This window comes from Marmota marmota, unplaced genomic scaffold (genome assembly GCF_001458135.2).
Source record: "Marmota marmota marmota unplaced genomic scaffold, marMar, whole genome shotgun sequence".
Lineage (NCBI taxonomy): Eukaryota > Metazoa > Chordata > Mammalia > Rodentia > Sciuridae > Marmota > Marmota marmota.
Genome location: NW_026000093.1, coordinates 25,404,221 through 25,425,773, shown reverse-complemented (window position 1 = coordinate 25,425,773; position 21,553 = coordinate 25,404,221). Strand labels below are relative to the sequence as shown.

General features: G+C 35.6%; 1 protein-coding gene across 8 annotated transcripts in view; it reads right to left on the bottom strand.

The window, feature by feature from the left end:
* Hnf4g (hepatocyte nuclear factor 4 gamma) overlaps positions 1–20,414 on the bottom strand; it is a 234,409-nt gene extending 213,995 nt beyond the window's left edge. For 4 of the 8 annotated variants that reach the window (XM_048783078.1, XM_048783077.1, XM_048783079.1 and 1 more), the window contains exons 1-2: positions 20,017–20,414; positions 10,648–10,718 (exon numbers count right to left, since the gene is read on the bottom strand). The gene's annotated coding sequence lies outside the window, so the exon portion shown is untranslated. The remainder of the gene's footprint in view (positions 1–10,647; positions 10,719–20,016) is intronic. The other 4 variants (XM_015485880.2, XM_015485882.2, XM_015485881.2 and 1 more) reach the window with 1 other exon arrangement.
* Positions 20,415–21,553: the final 1,139 nt, after the last annotated feature.

Genomic DNA, 21,553 nt, shown 5'->3' with positions numbered 1-21,553 from the left:
TCCTCAAAATCTCTTGAAATCAGTCTATTTCTAGTCTATCAATATCTTCATCCATGCTATCATGATCTGTTACCTGGAGTATTAAAATAGCCTACTAATAACTATCTCTGCTTCCAATCATTCAATTGCTCAGCAGTAGTCAGAAATGATCAATTCAGGCCCGTGGATGAAGCACTTATCTAGCATGCATGAGGCCCGGAGGAGAAGGAGGAGGAGGAAGAGGAGGAGGAGAAAAGAGAAAAGAAAAGAAAAGAAAAAAGTAAGAAAGAAACAGTATATTTGCCATATGAATCTGTTTACATCACCTCATGCTTGAAACATCTCAGTAGTTTATCATTGCTAGGGGAAGGTAAAAACGTTAACACTATCTATAAGATTCATATTTTGACCTTTAACTCCTTCTCAAATAATATTCTTCACCAAGCTCCTTTCTCTCTTTGCATCCACTATATTGGCCTTCTTTCTTTCCTTTTTTTTTCTTTTTTTCACATTCACGGTGTTTCACCCTGTACCACAAGATCTTTGCATATATCAGTCTCCCTATGAGGAATATCCCCCACCCTTTCTCCTTTTCCAAGTTAGTTTCCACTCATCACTTAGGTGTCATTGCAGTTCTTATTGTGCAGATCTTTCTGTACTTTTTGGATTAGATCATATGACCTGTTGCATAGGCCATGGCATCATGTACTTCTCTTTGATAAACCTGGAGTAGTTGCAATTATTATACTGATATCTCTTTAACTCTAGATGAAAACACCATGAACACATTACTATTCCTCAGAAATTATTACTTTTCATTTAAGTTGTAAAATATATTTGAAATAGGAAAAAATACATATATGTTATATATATGTGTGTGTGTGTGTATATATATATTATATATATATTTATATATAATATATATATATATATATATATACACACACACACACACACACACACACACATATATAAACATTTGTACAGGTGACAGACTAATAATACACAAAATACAAAGTGACATTTACAAAGTGAAAAAAAGAGCACTGCCTGCCTGTGAAAGGCCCATTTGTGCCTTTCTCTAATTATATGCCCACTTGCCAAGTACACATCAAATAATTTAAATTCACCTTCAATTTTGCTCATCATTTCTACTCTGCCCTTTATAAAACATATGTAATATTATTATCCATTACATAAGCAAAATGTGTTCATATGTTCTACTTTTTTTCTAATACACAAAAGGAGTAATAGTGTATCCTTCTCCAATTTGGTCCTCTCACCTAATGCTATGTCTAGAGTTGACCATGTTGGTGGTGTGCTTCTGTACTCACTGTACAATACAGTTTTCCATTGCATATATAGAATGTAGTGTTTTACTGGTTATGTTATTGATAGACACTGATGTGATGTGTTGATTTCTTCTATTTAAAACAATGTTGTCCTGACTGATACTGTTTTACATGCCTCTTCTCATTCATGTGTAAGATCTTGTCTAGAGTACATACCTGGGAAAAGAAATGTTGACTTAAAATGCTACATAAACCTTCAGTGTTTATTTAAATTAGTAAAATATAAGTTATTTGATATATCATACATATATAAGTATATATTTATCGAAGTATTATATAAATTTCTATATTTTCTATGTTGTTCTCAATACAACCTTCTATTATCTAAGTCAAAGAAGCACACACTTTAAAATTTTGACCTACTTCATTAATTTATTCAACAAATATTTATCAAGGCACCCCTCATGTGTCTTTTATATGAAAAAAATACTCTTAGTGTTGTATACCCTTATCCCAATAGTTAATTAGAATCCGGATACTTTTCAGAAGCTCAACCATAGCCCACTTGCTGATCATCAAAAAGTAAGATTTATTTTGAAACTGAGAACCACAGGGAGATTATGAATAATAAAATACCTACATATAGCCAGTACATTGCATGCTGTAAATTGTTGATAAATCTGTTATTAAAAGATTACTTATCACCTCACTTCTAATGTAATAGCAATATCTCTGAACATTCACTCTAAAACTTTCTTCAAAAATAAAATTGCTTAAATAACAGTATGGAAAAGAACACATAGATTGTAAATGTTTAAATCTGACTTTTGTCTTGCATTAAAAATTAATCATTACATGTCCACCCCAAACCTGGAAATTATATTACATTATGAAGTTTTAACAAGTGACTGTAATATTCCCAAGTACTATACTAAACATTAACTTACTTCGATCAGTGTCAGGGAGTTCCATAGTACTTAACCAATCATTATCTCTTCCCATCTACTCTTTTCACTAAACAACCTTTTATCCTCCAATAAATAAGAATTGCAATAATAGAAACATTGTCTGTTCTGTACCGCACCAATATTATTAAGCTTCACACCTTGGCTATAATTCAGGTGTCTTGGAGAGAGGAAAATATTTATTGCTGGCACACCCTAACAAATAAAAGCTGCTTAATGACTATGCATGACCGCCTGTTGGAATTTTTTGAAACTCACTTCCTGGTTTAGAGGCGTAAGATAGTATATAAAAGAAGTGTTGATTAATTTAGAGAAAATTTTACTGTAAGATGTCCTGAAGATATAACTTACAAAAGCTTCAAATTTTTAAAACGTGTTGTTCTCACAACCTTATTTGAAAAAAAATAAATGCTTTCATAACCATGCTTACTAATATACAGGAAAACACAGGATTGCTGTGTGTGGGCATGCATACCTAAACTACTTACATGAATGTAGTGTTAAACACAGTGCCAGGGTATAGCTTTAATGCATTCTTTAACTTAAAGAAGTAACTGTTTGTCAGTGGAGAATGTGTGCTCAGGACTTACAAAAGGTGAAGCGGGTACAGTGGGGAGGAGATTCTAGGCAGATACAATAGCATGAGCCATATCCATGAAGAAGGGAAATGAAGGGGTAAACCAAAATACTAACAATAATTAAAAATCCAACAATTTAGGAATATATTTTTGTGAATAAGTAATTGCATAGTTGCAAATACAGTAAATTCTGACATAAAGAAATGATCAAAAGTGTGTGTAATTTGTTGAGTTTCTAGATGATTCTAATACCACCTTCTTAAATTATTTAATCTTTCCCCTTTGAATGACAGTATAATATCCTTACCAATTTACAAAATAGAAACATTTATATTCATATCTTAAATAGTTTTTTTATTTTAACAAATGAATATTAGCCAAACATATATATTTGGAAAATGTACCTTAAAATTTCTGTTAATGAGATCTTAGATCCAATAAAAGAAACATAAAATATGTTCATGAAAGGTTTATTTGTGATAACCCCAAACTGAAAACAATCCAAGGGACCATCAGTGGTAGACATGGTAAATTATTTTCAGTTATTCAACCAGTCACCTACCACAGAACAAAGAGCAGTAACAAGCCGCTGATGCACTCAGTCACATAGTAAAATAGGCAAAGCCTATCTATCCAGGTAGGAGCCCAATGGTACTTTGTTGACAGCTAGAAAATGTCTCTTTGGTATACCAATGGTTACACAGTATATTCATAGGTAAATATTTGTATATACAATTAAATTTAACTACAGCTCAAAAATTTTATTCAGTTAATTGTATAATCTGCTAGGCACAGCGGCACATGCCTGTAATCCCAACTACTGGGAAGGCTGCGGCAGAAGAATTGCAAGTTCAATACCAACCTGGGCAACTGAGGGAGATTCCATCTCAAAATAAAATAAAAAGGCCTGGGAATGAATTTCAGTGATAAACAGCCCCTGGGTTTAATTGCCAGTACTGCCAACAAAACAAAATAAAAAACTAAAACCAATAGAAAAATATGTCAAAGGCAGGAAAAGGCTAATTTTTTGATTTACTAAATTAACCTCTAGAAATTAGTGCTAAAAAAAATTGACTTTTTAAAAAAATTATATTCATGACATTTTTTACAAAATTATAAACAAGAAATAGTTAAAATCAAGCTGTATAGGGGCTGGGATATAGCTCCGTTGTCAGAGGGCTTGCCTCACATGCACAAGGCCCTGGGTTAAATCCCCAGCACCACCAAAAAACAATAAAAATAAAAAATAAAAAAATCAAGCTATATAATAATAATTTAAAAATTGGTATATTAAAATATTTCACTTACTCTTTTCCCTAAATTAGACTGTTTTAAGAATATTTAAAACAGCTTATCGAAGTTGGTAAGTTAGTACATTGAAATTGATAATGATTTTTCTCATCCCTCAGAAGTCTGACATTAATTTTACCTAATATTCACTGAGACCTGATTCCCACAATTCCAGCTTTAAAGAATTCAGCATAATATTATTAGCATCATCCTGTTCATATAAAAAACAATGGCACATATTTCCACATGACCTTCACAGCTAATTTAACACTTGAAACTTGGTAGATATCATGGTCACTCAAAACAGAAAAATCACAATGGGGGAGGCCTGAGGGTAGAGCTCAATGGTAGAGCAATTGCCAGTGGACTCCATCTCCAACACCACTAAAAACAACAACAGTAACAACAACAACAACAACAAATCACAGTGGGGAAAATATTAGCTTTTTGGTTGAGCGTACAACAGAGCTATTATTACTTCAGCAAAAGTCTGTCATCTGGATCGGAAAAAAAATAGATATTGTCCAGTAAAATACCTTACTATTTCCCCACCCCTCACAGCATAAGTGGTAAAATACAAGGAACAGGGGAAGTTGATAGTTACCTTCTTCTGTCCACCCTCCACCCCTCACACACAGAAATAAAGGAACAAAGAACAAGAGAGTGGTATCCAGGGTCTGCACTACCAACCTTAGGAAGAAATGGAAACGCAGTGCTGCTCAGAGCCATCCCAACAGGCATGTGCGCCTGCAGGGCAGATGGTCTCTGCAAGGAACAGCCTCCACCCCCAGCAGCGGCAGCACCTGGCACCTTGCTGGAAGTGCAGGTGTTACCCCAACTTAGACAAACTGATTCAAAATTCGTGGGGGAGCTGTCCAGAAATTTTTAGGATCACTAACTCCTTTGGTGATTCTGATGCCCACTAAAGGTTTTGGGGTTTTTGTTTGTTTGTTTTGTTTTGTTTTTGTTTTTTGGTACTAATGATGATTGAACCCAGGAGCGCTTATCCACTGAGCCACATCCCCAGTCCTTTTTATATTTCATTTTTCGACAGGATCTTGCTCAATTGCTTTAGAACCTGGCTAAATTGCCTCAGCCTCAGAGTCACTGAGATTACAAGCATGTGTCACTGTGCCCAGAGCCTATCAGAATGGAAAAACTCGTGTATATGCCATACTACCTCATAACTAAATCTTTCTTTCTTTCCATATTTTTATTGGTGTATAATAGTTATACATAATGATGGGAACTTTTGTCACATATTCTTACATACACACATGTAAACAATAAAATCTGGCCAATATCACTCCCCAGCACTTCCCTCCCACCCCTCCACTCCCTCACTGGTCCCTTTCCTCTACTGATCTCCCTTTGATTTCACCTTTATTTTCCTTTTCCTCTCTAGCTTCCAAAGAGAGCATTGACCTTCTGAGTTTGGTTTATTTCGCTTAACATAATGATCTCAAGTTCTATCCAGTTTTCTGCAAATGACATAACTTCATTTTTCTTTATAGCTGAATAAAACTTCATTGTGTATGCATACCACATTTTCTTTATCGATTCATCTGTTAATGGACACCTACACTGATTCCATAGTTTGGCTATCGTGAATTGTGCTGCTGTAAACATGGGTATGCAGGAGCCACTATAGTATGGTGACTCTAATTCTTTAGGATAAATACAGAGGAATGGCCCAGACAGGTGGTATGGTGGCTCTATGCCTATTCTTTTGAGGAATCTCCACAACTAAATCTTAAATGTAACAAAGTCAGGCTGCACCATCAGCCTGCCAGTATAAACTAACTCCTTCCAATCCTATTTATCTTCAAACATAATTAAGATAGGATGACAGGCTTTCTGTTTTCAAAAATGTGAGGAAGTACTTTCCCATAAATTTATTTGTAAGTCTTTGAAAACACAAAGCTAATGTATATAATCTAAAAGACCAATTCGAAGTTACATTGTCATAAAATTAAATTTTAAAAAATCCCAGACAATGGAGGAGTGGTATAGATTGAACCTCCTTTGCATAATAGCCTTTATATTTGGACTAACCAACAGGGGAACTGCTAGTCCACATGTGGATACAGAACACTTGAATTGTGACTACTAGAAATTGAGATGTTCTGCATGTGTAAACAATGCACCAGATTTTTGAAGATTTACTATAAAAAATATAAAAGATCTCACTAATAATTTCTACATTTAAACTGATTTCACACTGAAATGCTTATATCCTTATTTTATTGGGATACATAAAACAGCATTAAAATGTTTTTCTTTTGTTTCTATTTTATTTTTCTTTTGCAATATAGCTATGAGAAAAACTTAAAAGCACATAAGGGGTTAAATTATACTTGTATAGATTAGTGCTGCTTTAGAGCTCAAAACTATCACTTAGCAATAATGATATTTCAATCCAAATGAAAAATTATGCCCCAAAATACAAATTTTCAAGGTATATATGGAATAAAGAGTGCATTGGACATTTTTTTTTTTTTACCTTATTAAACACTTAGTATCCTGATTTCCTTTCTTCTCCCTTGGCCTTTGGTTTTATCTTTTTCTGACTACATTACTCAAGCCTTCTGAAACCTTCCAGACAGCTGGGCCTGTTTGGTTGTTGGCAGTCATCAATAAACATGGAAGATGTACACAAATTAGAGGTAACTCAGAAATTAACAACTAACAGGTGAGGATACACTCGTGTGATGTTTATGTCTAGGAGGTAGGAATAAGTTTGGAAGGAGTATCCAAAGTACAACAGGAAACCAGTTGGATGATTTTAAGTGACAAAATGACATGTTTTTACTTATGTTTTAAGAAAGTCACCTTTGGCCAGGTGCTTACCTATAATTTTAGCTACTGGGAAGGCTGACTCTGGAGGACACCAAATTCAAGGACAGACTCAGCAGGTTATCGAGACTCTATATCAAAATAAATGGTGGCCCACACCCAGCAGCTCAGGAGGCTGAGGCAGGAGGATGCCAGTTCAAACCCAGCCTCAGCAACAGCGAGGCACTAAACAACTCAGTAAGACCCTGTCTCTTAATACAATACAAAATTGGACTGGGGATGTGGCTCAGAGGTGGAGTGCCCATTCTTCAATCCCCAGTAGCCCCTTGCCAAAAAAGTAAGTAAATAAATACAAAGGGCTGGGGATGTAGCTCAGTGGTAGAGGGTCCCTAGATTCAATCTCCAGTACTGTAAAAATAAACAAACAAATAAATAAATAAATAATTGTCATTCTTTAAAACTGAGAGCAGATAATATAATCTGCTAGAGTTGTCTAGATAACCCAATAAATGTGGCTTGGAGAATATAGTAACAGGGAAAGTAGAAAATCTGAGGCTCATTCAGAGTCAATATTGGTATATCTCTAAGATACTAAATTAATAGAAGGTATGAGAAAAAGATAAAAATAAGAAAAATCCCAGGTTTAAGTGAAAAACTAAGAGAGTTTTTTTTTTTTTTCTTTCTTTCTAATACCTGCTCCCAATGTCATAAGATGAGATTAAAATTCATGGGGAAGAAAAAAGTATTTCTATTTATAGAAACAACTATCCACTATCAGATATGATGATGAGTGGTACTTATTTATTTTGTTTCATTTAAGATTCTCAGGAACACTATGGAAGTAGATGGTAGCACTATAGATGAGATGGGCAACTACAGCCCAAAGGAGTCGCACTGCTTGTCAAAGTTCTCCCAGGCAGCTCAGCCTGCTGTCTAATTCCCACTTCCCAAAAGGCTTTACACCAAGGACTTAATGATTTTCTCTAAGTTGATATACTACTGCTCCTAAGATTTTATTGCAAGATGGCTAAAGACATAACCCAGCTCACCATTTTTACTTTTAAAACAGATTCACTGCAGTGAGTGCACTGTTCCAAATAGCTGTGATTTGCAATTACCTATACTGTTAGCAAAATTAAAGTGTTTGAAAGAGTGAGCCACAGAGCTTTTACTGCCATCAGAGCTGTTAGGATTCTACCTGAAAAACTCTATAACAATCTGTTTAATGCATAACTTCAAATACAGAAACTGCCCTTTGTACCTTCAAGGCTGTGTGTATTTGTTTCTCTCAATCAGGGCAGAGGGGATGCCACCATGGGTAAGCATCTCTTGAAATTGGTCTGACATGTTAGCAGTTTTGCTAGCAGCACAAACAGTATTTTGCTGGGGATTTCTTTTCCATTTATTCAGCTTTATTCATCATTCAGTTTACCTGCCTCTGAATTATCATATGTGTAAATTCAACACTTCAACTCAACCCATAAAAATTAAAGTGATGCATAAATGCTGGCACAAGGATCTGGACCCAGCAGAGTAGGACACACAAAATCTGCAAAAAGGACACACAAAATCTTTCTCCAAAATGTAGTCTCTGTCCTACTTTACAGATCAGATTACTTTGGCATTGCTTATTTTAATTTCTGATAGTTTCAGTAATACAAACAATACCCACTGAACTTCCCTCTGTGCTATTTAATCAAATACTGCATCATTCACTCGAAGGCCAAGATGAGGAAATAGTTGTTCATATATAAGAGGTAGACAGTAAAAACAAAAACAAACAAACAAAATATTAAAAGAATAGACATTTCTAGGTTATTCATGACAGATTCTTTTTATATTCTCTTCAGTATTTTCGGATATCATCTTAAAGCAACATCAGTTTCGCATTTTGACTTAGCTGGAGGAACTGGTCTAAAGGAAAGAGACAGGAAGCCAACAATGAGAGAAATGTAGATCAGGGTGGATGTTAAGAGAGAGGAAGAGGGCTAGGGATGTAACTTAGGGGCAGAGTACTTACCTATAGCATGTATACTTTGTATAGGGCCTTGGATTAGAACCCCAGCAGCAGCAGGAAAAAAAAAAAGAAAAAGAAAAAGAAAAGAAAGAAAAACAGAGAAAGGTGTCAACATAAATGTTTTGGGTTCTAAATGTTTGGACTGGGTTGATTTAATATATAGTCTAAAACAAATATATGCATTGCCCATAAGAAAGATTTAAAATATCTAAAATTATAATAAAGACTAAATCACTTTATGGTTACCCTGTAGTTATGGGATGAATGGCGTGTCTCCCTCAAGCCCTACACCCAATTCATATGTTGAAGTCCTAACTCCCAACATCTTAGAATATGACTGTATTTGCAGATAGGGCCTTTAAAGAGATAATTAGGGTAAAAGTGAGGTCATTTGAGTGGGCCCTAATCCAACCTGACTAGTGTCCTTATAAAAAGAGATTAGGACACATACAATCACAAAGCAAAGAAGGCCATCTGTAAACCAAACAGAGAGGCCTCAGAAGAAACCAAATCTGCTGACACCTTAATCTTGGACTTCCAAATCCCAGAACTGTGAAAAAACAAATTTCTATAGTTTAAGCTGCCCAGTCTATGGAATTATGATTGACAGCCCTACTACACTATTAGAGCTACCTAAGAAAATAATTTAACTTATTCTTTTTCTAAGTAGGATAAAGGAATGATTTTTGAGGTAAGTTCAGTATATTTTCCCCAATATATGTAATAAATTATACAAAAAAGATGATGTGACATATGATCTCCTCAGCTACAGAAAGGAACTGACATAATTCTAAATTTCACTAATGTACCACATTATGCTCCTATTTTCTTCATTTTTTAAAATTATCTTTGCTTGTTCTGAGCATTATCTCCCTTTTGCTTTTGTTTCACTTTATTTTAAATAGACAAATTGTTCAAGAAATAATAATTGTCAGAAAGCTACTTATAATAAATAATGAAAAATATAAGGTATCATCATGAATGCTTAGACTCTGTTTTTAGTCTAATTAAATTTGGAATGAAAAAGCTCATATATCTGGAATCTAAATATAAATGTGGATATAATAATACATTAGTGTATTATTTGTATGTAATAAACACATGTATGTATTTTTATTAGTATCCTAGATAAGTGATTTGCATATTACAACTTACCATAAAGCAACTTAAGTCAGATTTTTTTTTTTGTATTTTTTCCCAAACAGTATCCTAAACTCTAAGGATCCTATTAATTCTTTAAATCTCTTAAACCATTACATATTTTGAATGTAACACTCATTCAGAAACTCCCACCGAATTGAATTATAATCTTCTTTTATCAAAAATGCATTTTTATCACACCTATTTGTTTCAAATTAATCAGTTCAATTTTACAAACCAAATGGCAGGGTTTGAACTCATTTATAAAAAAATGTGCTTTGTGTAGATGGAAAAACACAAAGTTATTCAAAATTATTCTGGCTTAAATGTTACATATTATATATAATACAACATATTATGCACGCAGAATATTTATTCTCCATTTCAAGTTCAGTGTTTAAGGCTGTTTGAGGATATATATCAAAAATATACTCTACTTAGATGACAATTACTTTGTGAGTTACACAAGTTTTAACTTTCTGGGAATCCATGCACAAGTGGAAAAAAATATGATCATTAAAATTCATAAAGCCACATGGTAACAGAAAATAGTTCAATATAAATTACACGTTATACACAAATATACTCACTTTTCCTGTTTAATGTACCCATAATGAGGAGAGTTTCAGGGAGCAGAATTCTTTCTTTGGAAAGGTGTTGACTAATTAATATAAGAAAGAAAGAAAAATCAGCTTTTAAGACTCCTAGGCTCTTCAATTGTAAATGTTATTTCCTATTAAATTTCTTGATTAAGCAATTACTAACCAGAAGGCTTTTAAAACTAGTATTTATCAGTGATTTCTAAAAGAATGAATAGTTTATACACATTTATAATTAACTGACTATTCAAAACACTTCATTTCCGAAACTAGATGAAATTATTAAAATCAATACAAAAAGCATCATATTTTATTTCATCAAATGTATGACTATTATGATTTTTATTCCTGGTTCAATAAATTAGTTTCAATTGAAAACTCAAGTTCAGTGTTTTACAAACTATGCTAACATGCCTCCTTGATTCATATTAAATGCTGACACTAGCTATGAAGTCTGCTGAGTGCTTAATTTTTCCTTGACTCTGTTTCCTCATCTATGTTATAAAAATAGCAATGGTTTATATCTTATAGTTATTGTAAAGATTAAGTGATTAAACATATGTGCAGACCTTAGAGCCTACTACACAGAAAGTACTTAATGTTAACTGGCCACAGTAGTTAATAATCATAGTAGTGTGTAAGCATATCAAATTAACATACATAGGTCTAAATACACAGGAATACTAACTTAATATAAAGAGTCAAGATAACAATCTTAATATTTATGAAGCATGTTTGCCCTTATGCCAGACTTTTTGCTTAGCACTCTAAATGCTGTATTATTTTTTTTAATCTTACACATTCTATGCACTGAGCAAGGTGATGCTCAGAGAAGTTGGCAAATGTGCCCAAAGCTCTACAGATTTAAACAAGTCTACTTGACTCCTGTGCCTTCATGTTTTGTTCTGTTTTGCTTTTTCATCGCCCCAAATAATCTAAAAAATATGTACTTGAAGAGAATGACTTTGCACATAGGTTTTTTTAAAAAAGCTCTGGCCTACAGGGCTCATCTGTAAGAAAATAGTAGATTCCATGCTAGATTTGCATGGGTATACCATACTATAATTGAATCCTTTTAAAGTGATTTTGAAATGATTTCAGTAAAGACATTCAAATAACATTCATTAATGTGTGTGTGTGTGTGTGAAGCATAATCAATTATGAATTAATTTTTTACTTTCCTTGTAGGATAATATTTGGATATGAGTAAGCCCCAAAGTTGAGAGTGTGATTATTTAAGTTACTCTGAATTACAACGTCCTTGTTTTTTTTTACCATGGGGGGAAAAATGAGAGTTAAAAATGGGTGAAATTAAAAAAAAAATTAAAAGGAGCAAATGAGAACATTTGGAAATTTCCAAGTGAGAGGAAGGAAAGTTTCCAAATCATGAGCCCATTGAGCATGTGATTTTACTCATGTTCCTTCAGTTGACCTAAGGTACAAATTTCATGTCAGTGATTGGGAGAAAGAAGTCAGGCCCTGAATAGAACAATGAAAACAGATTATGTTGAATCAAAAGTTTATGTTTGAAAAAGCAAGTTCTTAAAACTCCCCATGAAAAACTATAAAATTTAAAACTAAAAAAAAAAAAAAAAGAAGAAGAAAAGAAAAAAAAGAACGAACTTGGGTCAAGTGTAGTGACACACCTATAATCCTAGCTAATCAGAAGGCTGAAGCAGGAGGATGGCAAGTTCAAGACCAGCCTTAGCAACTTAGCAAGATCTTTTTTGTATCAAAACAAAAAAGAACTGGGGATATAGGTCAGTGGTAAAGTGCTCCTGGGTTTTTCCCCAGTGCCAAAAACAGAGAGAAAGAAAGTTGTGCTATATTTTTCTTCTAGCAAACACACTAATGAAAAATATAATTTTACTGTATTTATACATTTTCTAAATGAAGGACAACTAAAAGAAAATCCAAAGAATCTAGAATTTCTTCTTGGATTTTGGAATTTTTGTAAACCACACAATTATAGCTGTGAACTATCATTTTCAAAGTTCAGCTATGTACCCCAAACTTTATCACGGCCTATTGTAACATCTGACAAGTCTTAACTGAGCTCTGCACCTTGCCCTGCTGGGTAAATGCCCTCTTGAGCATGAGCAGACCAATCCAGCTGTCACTCTTTCCTCACCTCCATTAAACTTATACACACACACACACAGTAGTTGAAAATTCAAAACCCCAAAACCTGCATTTAATATTGACCGTGCATGTGAAAGAATACTATAAAATATATAGTTTAATTACAGGCATCAACATTGTTATCCTATCTATATTTCTTAGTATCAGCACTCATAAAAAAGAATCTAAAATCCATAACATGACACAAAAATATCTTCATGTTCAATCTTCTTATTTTTGTAACCTCACTTTTTACCATCTTGTCATATTTCATTAATGATTGGAGCTTCATAAAATCAACTTTATCTTTTTCATTTGCAAATACTATTTCTATTTATGATCATAACACCCTTTACTCTATTTTTTGTTGTTGTTGTTGTTGTTGTTGTTGTTGTTGTTGATCAAATCTTACCCTTTGTCCAGAAAAAAATCCATGCAGGGAGAAAACATTTTCAAAGTCCATATTTTATAAAGGACTTCAAACTATAATAGTTTAGTAATAATAAAACAGTTCAATTTAAAGGGTTTGGGGATGCATAGAATTGGAAGAAAAGTTTACTAGAGAAAATTCATTCATATTATCTAAGCTCAGGAAAAGATGCTCAGCATCATTATTCACTAGGGAAGTACAAATTAACATTGCATTGAGATATCATCTCATACCTTTTACCATATCTAAAATCAGAAGATTGACACTACTAAGTGTTGATAAGGATGTGAGGAAATAAAAACTCTCAAACAGTACTGGTAGAAAGATAAAAAGGTACAACTACTTGGGAAACCAATTGGATGACTTCTTCCATATGACCTACCTAGTCTATTCCCAGCAAACTATGAGACAAATGAAAGCATGCGTCCACATAAAAGCTTTGTACAGGAATGTTCATAGCAGTTTTATTTATAATAGCCAGATTGGAAATAAGCCAAGTGTTCATTTACAGGTAAATAAACAAATTATGGAATATCTATATAATGTCATGCTGTTCAGAAAAAAATATTTTAAACATCAAAAAAGAACTATTGATATATGCAATAATAGTAATGTATCTCAAAATAATTAGGCTGAATGAATGAAACTAACAAAACAGGAAAGAGTTCTGTAGATATAAGACAGATATAAGATGAATGAATTCCAAAGTAATTATGCTCAATAAAAAAACAAGACACAAAATCCTTTATCTGAGGTATTTTACCTGAATACTCCATATTAAATTATTCCACTTGTATATTATTCTGGAAAAGGCAACACCAGGGACAGAAACAGATAGGTGGTTGCCTGGGGTGTTTAAAGGGTGCTGACTACAAAAGGGCCCAGGGAACTTGAAGGGTGGGGGTGCAAAATGTTCCCTATCTTTATTGTGGTAGAGGTTACATAACTGTGATATTTGTTAAAATTCATTGAAATGTGTACATAAAAATATTTCTACAGAATGTAAATTTTATCTTAATAAATCTGACAAAAATAAAGAATCCATAATTTTCTCTTATATAAAATGTCTCCAGGAAAAGTGAGTGGGCCTTCCGTTCCACTTCTCCAATACTTCCCCAGTACACAACAACTCCATTTGTCACAATGAGTAATCATTACTTGTATACATCCCCTATCAGACATGAGGACCATAGCAGAGAATTTAATAATTGTTTAATCCACTGTTATAGAATGAAGTGCTTACCCACTAAGATTCTTAATAAATGTTTTAATTCTATCATTGCTATTTCATTTCCCTTCTCCATCACGACTATTCATTCAGTGTACACACACACACACAAACCACATTCCAATAAAATGCCCATCTAAAAAGGAGGACAAGAATAATAACAGACTACCCTCAGCCACTTAACAGTCAATGAAAGATCATCCCACATGAAACCATGATGTGTGATAAGTTGATAAGAATCATGATAGACAAGGAATAAAATTCAATTAAATTGGAATATTCCAACAGAAGATAAAGGGAACTTTTAAAAGAGGTATTTTGAGCAAGATAAGTGGAAATTGGCTTGGAAGGATGGAGGCAGGTGAAAAATACCAGAGGTGGTAGTTGGAAATCTCCAGTCAGTAAAAGTAGCGCGTTTGACGTCACAGAGCATAGGGCTCTGAGGAACTAAAGAATTATTATTCTACTTGAAGCCTGAAGTAAGGAATTTCAAGCAAAGAGAGATGAGGCGTGGAAGAGAAATCATGGACTGCATTCTAACAGGTCTAGTGATGTGAACACACTTGGATTTGAGACTCTGGGTATTACAAAATTACAGATAGTTTTAAACGGAGAACAGATAAAATGTTTGGGTTTCTTCTCTGCATATCACTCTGCTATCTCAAGAACTGACCAGAGGCTGGTAAGACTAGAAAGGGCAAACAGTAAGTGACTATAATAATTCTGGTTAGAAATGATAATAACTTTGCTGAAAATAAGCCAAAAGTAAAAAAAAATAATAATAATATTCTTCCAAATTACTTTACAACCTGGCTCAAATGACCAAACCAACTTTAGTTTTGCTATACAAAGTTTTAATACATGAACAATTTCTAGGAATATAATAATTGAAAAACTACAAATCATGACTGACTATGGTCAAATGCACAATCTTAAAGAATATATGTGGCTTCAGGGTCAGTTTCAACTCCTCCTATTCCCTCCTCTTGCATCCTCTAAATCCTTAAATTCAGTTTAAAGACCTTCAAACATCTCTAGATTCTATCTGCTTCTCACATCTGCATCACGAATGCATTGCTGAGAGAAATTCCTATTCTTTCCCTTGTCTCTTCTCTCTCCCTCTTTAATCCAACCACCAAAAGGCTGCCAATCTTAAAAAGAAAAAGAAAAAAAAAATCACAACCCAGCCTACTTAAAGACTTTTGATTTTTGATGGCTTCTCATTGCCTAGCAAACATAGCTCCAATCATTGTCACCTGCATTCAGGATTGTCAGAATCTAACCCAGTGTTCTTTCCCCATTTCATTTCTGGTCATGAATTCCACTCCAGGTGCAATCTCCTCTGCCTCAAACACGTTTCTGATTCTTCCCTACTCCAAATGTTCTAATCAGAAAACTATTAACCCTTCACTAAATCTCCCCAGGCTACTGTAGCTACGTGCATCCTTTACTCTTCAGTTTATCACAGTACTATGCTAATTATCATCATATATACTAGATCATTTTATGTGTTAGACTTCCCAGTAGATTATTTGTGTTTGAGGCTGGGAACACTGCTTCATTTATATTTGTCTTCCAGGTACCTAGTACAATCCCTATAACTTAATTCCTGCCAAATTAATATATATTAACTTTATTTGCAAACTATAATCATGACTTTTGAAAAATAAAAATGCAAATAAAAAAGAAAGAAATTGCAGATTTCACAATTTTTAATCACAATAAGAAAAATTTTACAACACATTAAGCAAGCTTAGAGGAACAATATTCCAAGAATCAGAGTATTTTTATTTTATTTTTGTAGTGCTGAGGATTGAACCCAGGGGTGCTTAACCACTGAGCCACCAACAGCTTGGTCTGGTTTCTAGGGATCCAAAAATTCTTAAAGACATATGACTTCTTCTGTAAATATAAATATAATAATCCCTAGAGGGAGGACCAATAAAAGCAGGTAATACTAAAAACTTACTATAAGTCAAGCAGTACTTTGGATGTATTATTTCAATCTATCATAACAAAGCAACACAGAACACATATAGAGTGCTCAATATATGCCAGGCATTGTTCTAATTAATTTCTACAGATAACAACAATTCTATAATCTAGGTATTATAATTGCATACATTTAAAAAATGAGAAAACTGGGCCTCATAGAGGTTAAAAAGTTAACTCCCACTCCATTTAGTAAATAACTGAGCAGGGATAAAAACCTTTCCATCCAACAAAAATGTCTGGTTTCTTTACTTATATTCCGTGTAGGTACCTGTGAAATTGGTCATCCTCAACGGCCTCTTCATTCCCCAAAATGATAAGTGTCATGAGGAAAGAAAAAAATTGAACTTCTGAATTTTCTAGCAAACTATCTTGATCAAATGCAATGCAATCACAGGAATATAACATGAGCAGTTATCAGTTAATTCTACCATGTAAAGAGCATAGACTCCATGTCTTAAAATACAGAAAGGAAGTCTAGACAGTAAGGCAGGTTTGCTCTTTAAGGTATAGTCATGGTGAATGGGCTAGATGGTATTGAGTTACAAAGGTATTCACACTAGCACCCTAATATGTATATACATGTAGCTCCTCCAAAGGGAACATCCCATATGATCTGGAATACTCAGCCACAAGCAAGGGGACAGACATGGCTTTGACTGTGGGGTGTTAAGGTTTTAGTCCTCACTCTCCCTCAGTTGGGCACCCCTATGCCATAAACAATCCAATGACTTACAGGGAGCATCCATAATTACTTACATGGCCTGGAGCCATGTGCCTGCACTGGAACCTCCAGCTCTACTTCTTATAAAATGTGTGACCTTAATCAACTTATTTAAAGAATCTAAAAAAGAAAAAGTATGTAAATGGCTGAGAAGGATACCTAGTACATGCTGAGTATTTAGTAGGTGCCACCTAAAATATATAAACATACATTTGATTTGATTTGTCCAGCTATAAAAGCATGCTATATCTTAAGTGTTCCTTATATCTCTTCATGAGTGGCAGGACTGAGAGCAACAGTTCAACTCTACATACATGAAGGATGAAGGTGAAGTGAAACAACTTCAGAAGGCTATATCATTATATGCCCAGTGTTGGGTTTGCACTGATAGCTTTTAAAGAATACAAAGCTATTTACCTCATTTCAAAAAATTGTGCTTCCACCCCAGCAATGTGAATCCTCTTTCAGCAAAGTGGCAAAACACTTTTTGCAAAGTGGCAAAACACTTATTACCTCTGGAAACTGTGATGGAGAACCACAAAAACACAACAGCCCCTACTAAACCAAAAATGGTCCATGTGATTGCAATATAGGAATTCTCATTTATTATCTACCTCCTGCTGTCATGTACCATATCTCCAGCTATTCAGTACACATGCAAATGGTAACAAATTCAGTAGAATATTTTACAAGTTCAACATACAATGGCATCTTGAAATTTATTTAATTATCTTTCCATTTTTAAAGCAAAATTCTTGAATTCCTCAAGTCAAACTTCCAGGACGGGGTTATCTAACTTTCCAATATTAAACTCCAATATTGAGAAATCAATTTTTCAACAACAGAATTGGCAACTTTTAATTCAATCATTCTTATTCAGTATTGCAAGCATGCTAAGTATACTGTGGTTACCTAGGAAGTTTTTTTTAAATTTAAAGTTTTTTCAAATTTAAAGTGAACATTCCTTGGAGTTAACAATTCTCATCTCAGAATAAATGTTCAGCTGTACCAAATCAAAGATAATCACAACATCATTGTTTGTGATACTAAAAGCTTTAAAAAGCCAAGTGATCATTCAGAGAAGATTGGCTTACTACAAGAGGTACAAACACCGAAAAATGAATCTTCATATACAGACACAGAATTATTTGAAGGATATTAAAAATATATAAGTTTCAGGGTACTAGTATATGAACCATTTCAATTTTTGAAACAATGAAAGAAATAGTTCTGAACTATATACACAGATACTGTAGTAAAACAAACCCAAACATCAACAGGGGTTAAATACACAGAAAGTGAAATGAGAAGGAATGTCTGCTTTATATTTTACTAAAATTTGCATGCTGTTTTATAAACTAGTATTACCTCTGGAAACCATAAATATAACAAGGATTTTAAAACTAAATGGGCTGCTAAAAATGAAAATTATTGTTTGCAGGATATGTACGTAAAAATATCTCAGTAATTCCTGAAAATAATCTGTACTATCCCATTTGCTTTTAACCACAATTGCAGAATAAAATGCCTGTAAAATCATAATAGACACACCTTAGTAAAAGGGTGTCCCTTCATAAAGCCTGTTGAGAACATTTCCATATTTGTAAGACTATAAATTGGGGTTAAGAGGAATGAGTAGAAGACAAATAGCTCTCAATTTCCACAACACTTTGAAAAGTGAGAAATGAGTAATTTAGTAGCACTCACTACCTCTTTCTTCTCTGCCTTCCTCTCACCCCAAAGAGTACAAGAGAGGAGCCCAACACTATTTGGTCACTGGTTTCAAACACACCCATCAGGTGGCCTGAGTGAAACTGCACAGGAGATGAAAACAGGGAGGTGTGGTTAGAGTAGGCACAAGAGGACTATTAGGGAAAAATGGTGATAACTGAGGAGGAAGAAGAATTTAATGATGAATCAATGCTCCGAAGAGAGAGAAGAAACATGTAAAATGAGACAAACAGCAGGGGAAAGTTATTTAAGACCAGAAAATATTGCTACCTATGAGGTGCTTAGTTTGCAAGACATTCCATGAACTTTGGAGCTTCTGTATTCTGTATTCTCTAGAGCCCTTACCGTCAAGTGAAAACTTGTAAAGTCGTTGTGGGTGTCGGAGAGGAGTGCTTTCACTAGCTTTTCAAACAGTCTTAAAAGCACAGTGCATCAGGTATAAATTATTATATTTAATTCTAAACTCTTTTGACATGCTGACTTATTCCCATTAGACATAGAATGATAACTTGTACTTATTTTAACTAAGCTTCCAAAACCACATTTCCTACCAAAGGAGGCTAAGATAGCTTAATAATATATATGAAATCTCCTCCAACAGCATCAGGGGAAGATGCCCAGACTTAATATGGCTCTAGGAGAGAATGGGTGGACAGGGTCTTGAGCAAAGGCCATGAGGTGATGCTCCTGGACCAAACACCACCCCCACAAATCCATAGACATTTATATGTCCTGGCCTTGTCCCAGTCCACAAAAATATTCCACCAAAGCCCCCACAGAATCCTGGGGGTCACGTGACTCTCGAAAGCCACCACAGCTTTCTCTGCACCCAAACAAATACAACTTGTATTTTTCTTTTCCTGGGTGAATGACTTGCATATCTCCCCATCCCCCCCCCATCCCCCGCAGCCTCCCTTCCAACGCTTTCTGGTTCCTTGCACCTCGGGCTAGGAGAGGCCTCAGGGTATCTGCTTTCAACACTGCCTGGCCTAGGGGTCCTAGGGCTCAACCCCTCCTGGGCGGACGCCCCTCCTTCAGCCGCCCGAGGGGAACGGAGACTCTTCCTGCTAGACACCCGCGGGGGAGGTGGACTGCGGTCAGCCCCGGGCATTAGGCGCAGGCGGAGAAACTTACCTGCGCGGAGCCGCTCCCGGAGCTCCCGCGTCGCAGTCAGCTGCGCGGCAGCCACCGCATCTCCCAGCAGCAGGTCCCTACCCACCCACCCCAGCAGCTGGGGTGTCCTGCGCTGCACTTTCTGAGCCTGGGAAGTTTGCTGAAAGCCAGGATGGTGGGAAGTGGGGGTGGGGCTTCTGGGAGATGGAGGCTTAATGGATTTGTTGCTTTTTTTTTTTTATTTGTTTGTTTGTTTTTTCCCCGATCTCTAGAAAAGATTTTAGACCATATGCTGGGAGAATATTAGCTTTGCTCAATGGCGACAGGGCAGCAGCCTGACTCTCACAGTTTGATCGATTTACTAAACAAACTGAAACGTGGGTGTGGATGTTAAACAGTAACCAGCAGCTTCAATGAAAACTGAAAGCAGCGAGGCCGCCACCGCCTCAGCGCCTTCATTTCCCTGTTCCCGGGGCCCCAGGGCGACTGGCAGGAGGGTCAGTAAGTCCCAAACCCCAGCCTCCTTTGACTACAGCCACTGTCTTGGGGCCTCTGCGAGGCCTCCAGGCGGTAACTGCCACACGCCGCATGCTGAAATGTCCAGCAGAGCGAGGTGCACCGCAGCTGGACGGCTCCCAGCCACAGTTGACCACTTCCCCTGTTTCCCACATCCAGTGGAACCCCGCAAGGTTCCTCCCCGCAGCCTCAAGACACCGCGCCTTTCCCGCGACACGGGTGCTGTCAGCACCCCCCCACCTCACCCCCGCTGGGTCACGCCTTGTCTTGGGCGGTGTCACCCCTTGTGTTTCAGCACAAGCAGTGGCAGAGAGAAGCCTGCTGACCCTAGAATGCGGATCTAATTCTTAGCCAATGAAGTCCAGAAAGGGGCGGAAATATCATTAAAGGGATTTAAATAGTTTCCTAGGGGAAGGACTGCGGCCACACCGCTAGGGGACCGTGCAACCATTTTTTAAAATCGCACTTTGGGCCACTGAGGTTAAATTTTCTCTGATGATCCTAGCCACCTTGCTCTGCAAGAGTTCTAGGAAGAAAAGGCAGACTAGTTTTTCGTTCCTGGCCCTTCCAGCTACCTGTGGTTTTATTCATTAAGTACGTTTTCACATGTGTATCTGATGGAAAAACTTCCCTTTCTCCCTCCAATCCCCAAGACGCCTTCTAGAGCCTTCTTCGTCCAGAAAGGATGCTCAGATTCATCCATGGTGCGCTGGTCATCTTGTCAGACATTTGTTAACCAGAAACGTAGTTAGAGCTGTGGCTTTTAAAAATATCTCAGCAATTTAACTTCGTGGTTTTAGGAATGAATGACTTCGGGTCAAACAAGTAATTATCCTCATGAGATAAATAGTTACTTAATCCGTAGGGTGTTTCTTTACCAACCAGGGGATTGGCTGTTATTTTAAGACTGTAATAATGCCAGGGAGATCAAAGGACTAGGTGATTTTCTTTTCTTTTCTTTTTCTTTTTTAGGTCGGGTTTACTAAACTTTCTCAGTTTCCTTCTTCTGAATATCTTGCTGAAAGACTCTTTTAAAAACATG